Genomic DNA, 10,130 nt, shown 5'->3' with positions numbered 1-10,130 from the left:
GCTGCCTACTACTTCTCTCTGCACACATGCTTCTTTAAGAGCAGTTGTAGTTATAATAGAAGAACCTCCAGGAAATCAGCACAGGCATCACAGATCTGTGAAACTGTTGCAGATCCAAGCCACGATGCAGATGATGAAATAAAGTGTTGTGTGGGAATTAACTATTTCCACACTATGTTATTCAATCACAGCAGCCCACTGTCACTTTGCTTTCTGAACTCCAGGCAGTTTGCACAAAGGTTAACGTTTGACATTGCAGGACATAAGCGCTTTGTCCTCTAGCCTCCAGTGAGAGCCGTGATAAACGATCAATAATACAAGAGAAACGTAGAACCTTACTTCATCCCTTTCCAGGGTGGAAGCACTGAAAACACGTTTTTTTGACACGAATGCTTATTCTGAGGTATTCATTACCAGGCTTTCCAGTAAAATAGCCATAGGCAAGAAAGCACTTAACCTGACTGTTACATTTGGCTTCCTAAAACCACACTGAGGTGCAAGTTTGAGTGTAGGCACAAGAAAATCTCCTCAAATGTCTAATGGACTAGCAGAATGATATTTCTGTCAATATGCAAAACCGTGATGAGGTTCTGTGGTACACAAGCCTGCATAACGCATAGTTATTTAGTGCTGTAGGATTTTTTTTAACTGGTATGACTTTTGTGCTATATGACTTATGCAAAGTATGCCTCTAAGAATGAAACAGGTTGAGGCAGAACTTAATGCCTTGCTCAGACCAGCACAGGTCACGGCTGTGCTCAGAAGTCACTCCTCTGCTTAGATTTAGGTACCAGAGATATCGACCTCTAGAAAGTAGTGTTGGCCACAGCACTCAGCTCTACAGAGCCACAGTTATGGGTTTTGCTGACTTACTGCTGCCAGACACTTGTTATTTCTGCAGTACAGAGTAGATGTACCTCAAGACCTTCAGCATTATTACCATCATATAAACATCACTGGATCTGTAGAAATTTGTACCGTTTTTTAATTACAACTTTCCAGTTCTAACAGGACTGATATAATAATTCACTTGTAATTCCTAAAATAGGAAACTTTCAAATAGACAATTTTCCCACAGAAAGATATTCATCCTCCCTTTCACACGCGTAGGGCTAAACTGTTGCCTTCCGAAATGGCTATCACTGCCTTTCACCGCAAGGTTTCTTCTCCTCACTTCATGCTCACCCACGGCTATCGGAAACATTTCTGCTCTTCAGAGAGGGGCACAGCGCGCCCGCCGCGGCCGTGACACTGCCACCCCCCGCCGGCGCAGACGGCCAGCCCGGCCGTACCGGGCCCCGCGGCCCCGCGCCGGCTCTGCCCTGCCCCAGGCGTGCCGTCCTCACGGCCGAGCGGGGCCTGGTCAAGGCGGGCCTCCCGGCTTGCGTTTTAAGATGGGGGGGAAGACGCCATTTAAAGACTTTGGTCAGCAGATATTAAGATCCTAATTCAGAAAAAACACATTCCTGATTGCTTTGGTTTTTAAGCATGTTGATAGAGCCTCTCTCCATTGGGACTACCAGTGAGAGGATTTCTGCTGACACTACAAATCCTCCACGGTCTGGCACTGCTCGTTTTAAGCTTTCCACTGTGCCCATGAGTGAAGGAGAGCCCTATAAAGCTGCCTGCCTGCCTCTCCTGTCTACATGGGGATCGTGGAGGTAGCCTGCCTGCTCTCACCTCTGCCTCCTCGATGCAAGGAGCAATTTTAAAGGAATTTAGCGGCAAAAATCTCGAGAGTCTCCACCAAACCTGTATGAATTGTGGGTTTATAACGTGCAGAAGGTCTTGCAGCTGGATAGAAGAAGAACCTTGATACTAAGCTCAAAATGTTTGTTGCAGCCTTGATCCCCATGTCCTGGAGCAGTGCAAGAGCATTGGAAGTTTGCAAGCTTGCCTTGGGAATCCCAGCTTGCAAGGGCAAACTGGGATCAAGCACCACCCAAGCAGGAGTCAGAGACCCTCAGGCTGTGCTGGTACCAAGTCCGTAGCTGCAGACAGTCGAGCTGCGATTCCCTGGCACACAGCTGTGAGTCACGCCTTCGCTCCAGGGAGGGAGGCAACAAACCGAGCAGCTCCGTCTTTGCCCAGACACCACTCGCAGGCATCAAGGTAGAGGTGATTGGCAGGGTCATTAAGGAAAATCCCATGCTCCCTCGCCCCAGCGCTTTGTGCCTGCTCTCCCCAGGTATGGGTCCCGTCTTCCCTGTCACACACCTTGAGGTGAAGAAATAAAGCACCCAAATCAGCACAGCAACTTGAGCCGTAGGAACTCTTTCAGGCGCTTTTCCCCCGCCCCGAGAGCAAAGCATTCCCGCGGGGACCTCCAAGCGGGAGCGGGGAGGAGGGAAGACATCCCACGCGCAGTGCCACGAGGGGGAACTACAGCGTCGCCAAAGCAGGGCGCAGAGCCAGAGCAGCGCTTCCCCACGGCCCCGTTCTCAGGCTGCTGAACCACAGCGACTGCCTGCAACCCAAGCAAACACCAGCGTCAGAGGTCAAGCACCAGCATAAGAGACCTCTCCTGCTAGCCTGACCGAGTTACAGGCAAATGAGAACAGGGTCTGTAATACTAATCGTTAGGCAACTTTTAAATATACAGTGTTCTCCTGTAGTCTTAACATACAGCGGTCGCCATGAGCAACTTCTCTTAGCACGCAATGGCTGTTGAGTCGCACGCAAGAAACAAAATGGGCACAGAACAACTCTGCTGCAAAGAAAGGAGGGACGTTTCTCCCAGCCACGCTGTGTGCCTTGTGCAGCGTGGCCCAACCTGCACCACGGAGCGTTTGAGCACGGTGAAATCCCGCCATTAGCGGACTCCTGCCACGCTGTCACCTCCCCTTTCCGCCCAGCCCTGTTTCTGCTCAGGGAGAGGTTTATCCTTCACCCTGGGTTAAATGCTTTGTGGCAGCACTGGTTATGCCAGCTTTTGTATTTCTAGTTGAATGTAGTGAGTTTCAGATTGACCGCAATTTGGTGTGCTGCTATCAGGCGTCGGTTCTTTCTCCAGAAGGGCTGCAAGAGCTGCTCGCAGTGTTACGGCAGCTCCCAGCCTGGAGAACGAGCAGAGTGAAAACCGGATGCTGCCACAAGCACAAGCCCAGCGCGTGCTGAGCCACGCAGGACTGCCGGGGAAGTGCTGGAGGTAACGGCAACACCTACTGCCCCGCGTGCCCAGCAGTCAGCACCGGCCAGGAAACAACCGGTTTTATCCCTGTAGGCTGATGTCTGCTGAATTTAGCCAGCAGAAATGCTCCACCAGCGTCAGTGCGATTCTCTGGCTTGCTCTCGTTATGGCAGTTAGATGTAGTCCACGTATTAATTACTGGGCTATGGAGGTACAGATAGGTTCAACTCAGTTTAGAGCCCAGAGCACTCAGGTATACCCTAAAGATGACAGATTAGATGTAGGTCATTCAACAGTCAGCTCGTTGCTGTTTGATTTCAGCTAAAATAAAAAAATCTGTTACACGCAAGCCAGCTCCTAAACGCTCCCGAGGCAATGTGAGTTTGCCTATATGCAGAACTATGTAAATACCAAAAAAGAAACTAAAGGTTTGACCTTTGTTTACCCAAGCGATTCTCTGCTGACCAAAAGGCAAGGCAGAGTTTAATCAGACTTCTAGGATTGATTCAGCTCTGAATTAGGCCATCTTCCACAACTCAACTGTAAGCGCCGCATGTGTGTCACCGGGAAGCCTACACAAAGCCTGCAGCAGCGCGAGGCACCCACAAGTCGCACGAAACAAGCCGTTCGGTGCAAAAGCCGGAGCACGGTAGCAGGCACTGATTTATTCACCGCCTCCGCACCAGCGCGGGCAGCTCAGCCGCAAAAACTTCTTCTGCAGCTCGCTGCCGGCGGGGAATGCCCAGCGGGTGGGCAAGGAGGGCGCGCGGGCAGCCCGGCCCGTCGCTGCACCGCGGTGAGTCAGTCCTGCCCGCGCCAGTGCCCGGCAGCACCGCAGCGAGGGGCAACCTCCAGCCGGCCCCAACGGCCGCACGGCCGGGCGGGCGCCAGCGGACACCCTGCCACCGAGCTCGGGGGACGGCACTTTTCCCTTTAGCTGAGGGCTTCATGACTCCCTTTGTAATACCGTGGGCAAACATTGGCTCTGAGAGCCAAGAGACTGAAAATATTTGGTTTGTACCAGAAGGAGTGTTGCATATACATATAGAGATACACATATGTATGTGTGTGTGCATGTATGTGTATGTAGTGTCTTTGAAACATCAGCTGAAGGAATGATTTGGGAAAACAAGATGTCTGGGTGGACGTGTTTACTTTGCAAGGCGGCTCGCGCTGCGCTCAGCTCCGGAGAAGCGGGCGCCAAGGTCGCAACCACAGGAAGAAAGCCGGTCGCCAGGGCTGCAGCGCGCGGCGCAACCGCGGGCGCACACGTGCGCTCCCACGCGCGCCTGCCCGCGCGGCGGCGGGGGGCTCACGGCTAGCGGGGGACACACTGCGAGTCCAGCCGTTCCCGCCCTGAGGACACCCGGAAAGGCACGACGGAGGCGTTACCGAGCTCCGCGCGCCAGGCCAGGCCCCGCAGAGCGCTGAGCACCAGGCCTGCTCTCACCGGCGCTCCGCGACGCCTCCCCGGCTGCCCGCGGGAGCCGACGCGTGCCGGGCCCTCGGAAACGCTCACGCTCCTCCGGCAGCCAGGCAAGGCACTGCTCACCCCTCTCGTTGCCCTCGTCCCCTTTGATTAGCGAGAAGGCAGAGTTCTGGTAAGCCCCCACATATCTAAGTGTAGCAACAGCTTAGATCAGAAGGCCGAGATTAACAGAGAGGGAGTCTGAGAGGTTTAAGTTGTTTCAGTTTTCCAGTGTTTGGGGATGTTTTTTCTTTGCGTGTCAGCTCCCCCGCGTGCCTGCTGCCTCTGCTCTGCTCTCCCCCCCCCCAGGTCATCGGTCCAGTGCGCTTTCGGCAGCGGTAGGGCTCGGATTAGGGGAAGTGGAGGAGGAGGGAAAGCAGCACGGGAACTAAACCAAAAGTGCTTCGTTTTGAGGAACATGTTGAGAACCTGCAGAGGTTCCTGCTGTCCAACAGTTAGATGTGGGGAGCAGACGGGGTTTGGGTTTGGGGCCTGTTCGATGGGACGGGAGCATGAAGAAATATTCTTTTCATATTTGCCAAACAAACATAGAAGCAGAGAGTCAAATTTATTCCGTTTATTCACGGGAAGATTTCTGGGGAAGTGTTTATGGTTTTCAGACAACACAGGAAACAGACTGGGCCAACTGTAGATAATAGGTAGAAGTTTGTACAGAACAGAAGTATTGTTTGGGGCCGCTGGACTGTAAACTTGTAGCAGTGCTCTCTGATCGCTCCTCTTCAAATAACCTCTGAGGACACAGCACATCGCAGCCAGCACTGGAGAAGTACAAGACTAAGATTTTGCCGAGTCTTTTCCCCCTAGTGAATCTCTGCACCCGATACAGAGCCACGCACCAACAACCGAGGCACTCGTGCCTTCGGGGCGGTTGCCAGACACGGCCCCGAGCGGCACCGACGGGCAGGCGGCGCTGATCCACCCGCAACGGGCTTCCGCCCGGTGCCCCTCAGTCCGGGGTGTCTGGAGCTCTCCTGGTCAGGAGACACCAGTGAAAGACCACAGCAGCCGACCCGGCCCCCAGAGGGTTGCCTTACCTAGGCTTACAGGGAACAGACTCTTCCTCTGCACCCAGTGAATGGGTGAGCTCACTCAGGGATGAGATACGTATTGGATAGTCTTTTCTATCCCGACTATTTGGGGACCAATCCTAAAACCTTTACTCAGACACCAAACTGCACTAAAAACCATCTGATAGCCTTTGGGAGCTGTGCGAAGGTGGCACCCCCCCAAAGGGGCGCCACAGATTAGCTTCAAGATAATCAGCTAAGTCAGCACTGAAGAAGGAATTCAAAGTTCAGCCATACGTTTCCTTTAAATTACCCTGTTATGCCACAAGCTCACTACTGCGAGGCCCAGACATGTCACAGTAACATGCCACAGGTTCAGAACTAGTTTTATGTTGGAGAAGCCCCTAGAAAGACACTTTTCTGTGCTCATGCTAAAGCAGTTAAGTTCAGGCCACAGTATCCCAGAAGCCCAGAGAGCCTCCTAGTACAGCTGTAAATCCAGAAAAGCCATCTTGAGGTTTCCCCACACACACCAAGGAAACTCTTTAGATGCATGTTTGAGTCAATACGCCTCATAGCTGTGCGCTGCCATCCCTCACCAGCAGTGTTTCCCCTTCCCCCACAAACTAAAAGCTAATTACTGATGGCCAACGTAGTCTTAGCACTAGGTGTCCACGTGAGCTCAGCCTAGGCTTTTCTGCCTTGGCAACCAAGTCTGTATCTGAGCACTCCATCGCCCCAGGCACAGCCAGGCGCTTCCCTCTCAGGGCACTGGGCTTTGCTTTGCAGGAACCGGACCACTTCAGCGCCTCTGCCGGAGCCCTCGGCCTGACTCGTCCAGCCACGGGGGCCATAGCCTGGGCCAGAGGACAACGGCGCTTGCCACACACACATTTTCTCCGAAGTATCAGCGTGGAGTTTCCTCCACCTCTTTGTCAATCACTGTTACAACATACAACCTAGCACCACGGTTAGAAAGATGTGCAACTACCCTGCTTGAAATTTCTCTTTTGAGTTTACAGAACTGCAGACACAGACGTGCTCCCAGCTCAGCGCCCCAGCGGGTTTCTCCGTGCCACAGATGTGTGCAACTAAACACGGTCTCCCACAGGCCGTAGCTTTTTCATAGTGATACCATCCCCCCCGCAACCCCAACAAAGGGACATTTCACACAAAGGGACATTTTAGTTTCCTTTTGCACTACAGAAGCAGACTTCAGTCTTCTGGTCATTAAATAATGCCAGGGCCCCCACACAGGAGCCAGCTCTTAGCAGGGGCATCTGCCACCAGTGTGCACGGAAACACAACCTCTGCCTCGCACAGCGACATGAGTAACCTCTGCCTCGCGCTGCATCAGGGAACGGGGGACGATGAGAGCGCAGCACTGAGTCACCCCAGAAAGGCTGGTGAGAGCAGAGAACAGCCACAGCAGCACTCAGCGCAGCTAGGAGAAAGCAAAGAAACAGCTTTTTGGGCAGGAAGAGAGCCTCAGAGCATTTGTTGGCTTCTACAGACTTTGAGAAAATGAAAAGTGCAAGGAAACAAGGTTTTATTTACCTTTTATGCTCCCAAAACAGAGCCCATGAGGCCTCCAGCATCACCAGGCCACTCTCAGCAAGAGGCAGCAGTTGTCACACTGGAGACCCAACTGACTGGCCAGTAGCAGTACCTGCAGGGAGTTTCACTGGTATCGGCTGTGTTACCACCACCCCATTAACAGGGAGAGCACAGTAACACTTATGAGAATCTCACTACCAGCAACAAGAGACAACCTCACAGTAATACATGCTGATTGCTTAGTCACACTAATTACTTGTAACATTTCACCTGGTTCAGACCAACATCTGCTGAACCCAGCCCAGGCAGAGCAGCTGCCCATAAAAGTTACGCTCTGCTGTATGGGATCCTTAGGATTCAAAAAGCTTTTTGAGTTGAGAACCACATCTCCTTACAGCTTGCAGCATTTTGCAGAGAGCTCCTTGGCGCTCTGGACACTACTGAGGCCTAAAACGCTAGCAAAGGGAGTGACCTGACGTCCTTAACCTCGCCAGAACATCAGTAACGAAGGCGGCAGCAGCCATCTCCATCACACAGAGCCCCACAAAAAAATTGCTCAAACATAAGATTTCAGCAACCGAACATGCAGAGAAACAAAACGGACAGCCAAATGGCAAGTAGAAAAAGCCACAGTTAAAACCAAACCACAGCAGTCTCAAAAGAGAGAAGTAATAGTCAAGCATCTCCCTCTCTGAAATTATTCGATGCTCAGCAGTTGGAGGCACTTCACACTCAAACAGGCACGTGCTCCTCCAAGACCCACGTCTAGCCGCAGTCCCCGTTGGAGCCGTGTAGAAGGTTTTAACAGACAGCGGTATCTAGAAGTTACTGAAGACTAGCAGAGGACAGAGCGCACACCATGCGCATAAAACCCCTTCCTCCCGTGAAGGCAACCGTTCTTTTCCATCCCCTGCAAGGCTCTGTGACGCAACGATGGCTGGGGAAACCGGGAAGGAAGCAGGCGCTGGAACATCTCCCCGCTCGCCTGGGATCAAAGGAGAGGCGGCAAACGGTCTCACTATCTCGACTAGCCACAAAAATCAATCCAGGGGTTGCCAAACCCCATAGGAAACAACATCAGTGAGCCCCTCCGGAACGAGGCCCGGCTCAAAAAACGCCCCGGGAGCAAGGCTAACCGACTCCTGGGGGAGCTTAGCTCACGTGCAGAGCGTCTCCACTGCGGTGGAAAAGTCACACAGGAAGGAGATGTTTCTCGATGCAAAACAGAAATGGAAAAAAAGTCAGGACAAACAGCTATAAATCAGCATTAATGTTAATTAAAACTATTGAAAGTGCAGATAATCCCAAAACCAACTGACAACCGATACACAGAGTGTGGCAGAGCCCTTCCTAGTGCAAAGCCTAGTACAGACACACGTGAAGACCCAGCTCTTCCCTCTCCAGTGTGTGATCTAGGAGCAGGCACCGGCGACCTGACTCCCACTGAGCGTCACTCAGCACCGGCAGCAGCATCCAGGTCCAGCAGGTCGGAGCCATTAGGCTGTTGGGCAAGCGTGCAGGGTGTCCACACACCCAGCCTTCGCTATTGCTGCAACTCAAAGAGCAGGAACAGCTGTGCAAAGATCATTTTTCACCTATTTCCTTTATTTGGGGGGAGTGAGGGAGGTGTCACCCCTCCAGCCGTCTATCTACTTTGCTGTGATTCAGAGAAGCAAAAGGCAATAGCGGAGGCAGAGCTGACAGTTTGTGAAACTGGGAATTTAGCAGTTTTAGCAGATAACGCAAGATCAAACCTCCCCTTTGCTTAAATCAGTGTAAGCTAATTGCCAGCGCTGGCCATTGTGAGCAATTTAGATCAAGTGAACATCTAAGCTCTTCTGGGTGACCATCTAATCAAACATAAGTAACATGTTGTGGCTCTTCACAGCAATACTTAACTTTCCTATAGAAAACTGGAAACATCTATTTTATCTGTTTCTGGTCAGATAAATGTTCTTTTTTGAACTAGTTGGGGAATTCAGCTTCTTGTCTCTTATACCGATACCTCTTTTCCCCCCTTTGAACTTGCCTATTGAGTCTACCAGGACTTTTGGGAATGTATTATTCATAGGGGAAAAAAAAAAGAAAAAAGAAAGTGTAAACCTTAAGTGGATACATCACATTGAAATGTCTATCACCCCAGAGGATTTCCATTTCCATCTAACGCCAGCTGTTTACATTGAAGTAACAAAAACACATGATGCAGAGAGTTTGGCCACTTGTTGCGCTGCAGCTCCGCGAGCGCACTTGGCTAACCCCCGTCCCGCCCGGCGCTGCGCTCCCTCCCGGCCGCTCCAGCGCGGAGGGAGCGCGGCATCGGCATCGCCGCGGCATCGGCATCGCCGTCGGCATCGCCACCGCAGCGGCAAGCGGGGCTCAGCGCCAGCCGCAGTGGCCTGGGGCGCTGCCTCCCCTGCACGGTGGTCTGCGGCCAACCCCGAGATCGCAAGTACGTCAGAAAGTTACCTGGATGGTGTTTAAAAGGAAAAAAAAACATTTCGTTATCTATCACATGATTTTCTTTCTAGGTTTGTATTATTCAATATTCTTCTGTCACGTCATCTCTACTTTCAAAAAAAGAAAAGAAATCCAGATGACAATAAGAGTATTGGAACAACCACACAAAAGTGCTTTGCTTTCTTCTTATTTGAAAGATTTATCATATGCTCCAGGCTAATCTGTTAGGCAATATTACTCTAACAAATTGTGGCCAGCATTTTTATAATGTACAAGACCTTATCTGCCAGATTTATGAGCTCCTTCTAGTTACAGTCCACACAGTGTGTATGTTACCAGCTGTGCCTCAGGAGACTTCCTGAGACTCATGTTTCTTTTTTTATTATTATTTGGACTAATTGGGTAGCCCAAGATGTGGGTAGGTATCCAACACATTTTCAGAAGTGGCTGAAGCTTTGGATCGCTTTTTAAATCTGGTTGCATCACTTTA

The sequence above is a fragment of the Dromaius novaehollandiae genome, chromosome 8 (assembly GCF_036370855.1).
Source record: "Dromaius novaehollandiae isolate bDroNov1 chromosome 8, bDroNov1.hap1, whole genome shotgun sequence".
NCBI lineage: Eukaryota > Metazoa > Chordata > Aves > Casuariiformes > Dromaiidae > Dromaius > Dromaius novaehollandiae.
Note: the sequence above shows the minus strand (reverse complement) of the source record.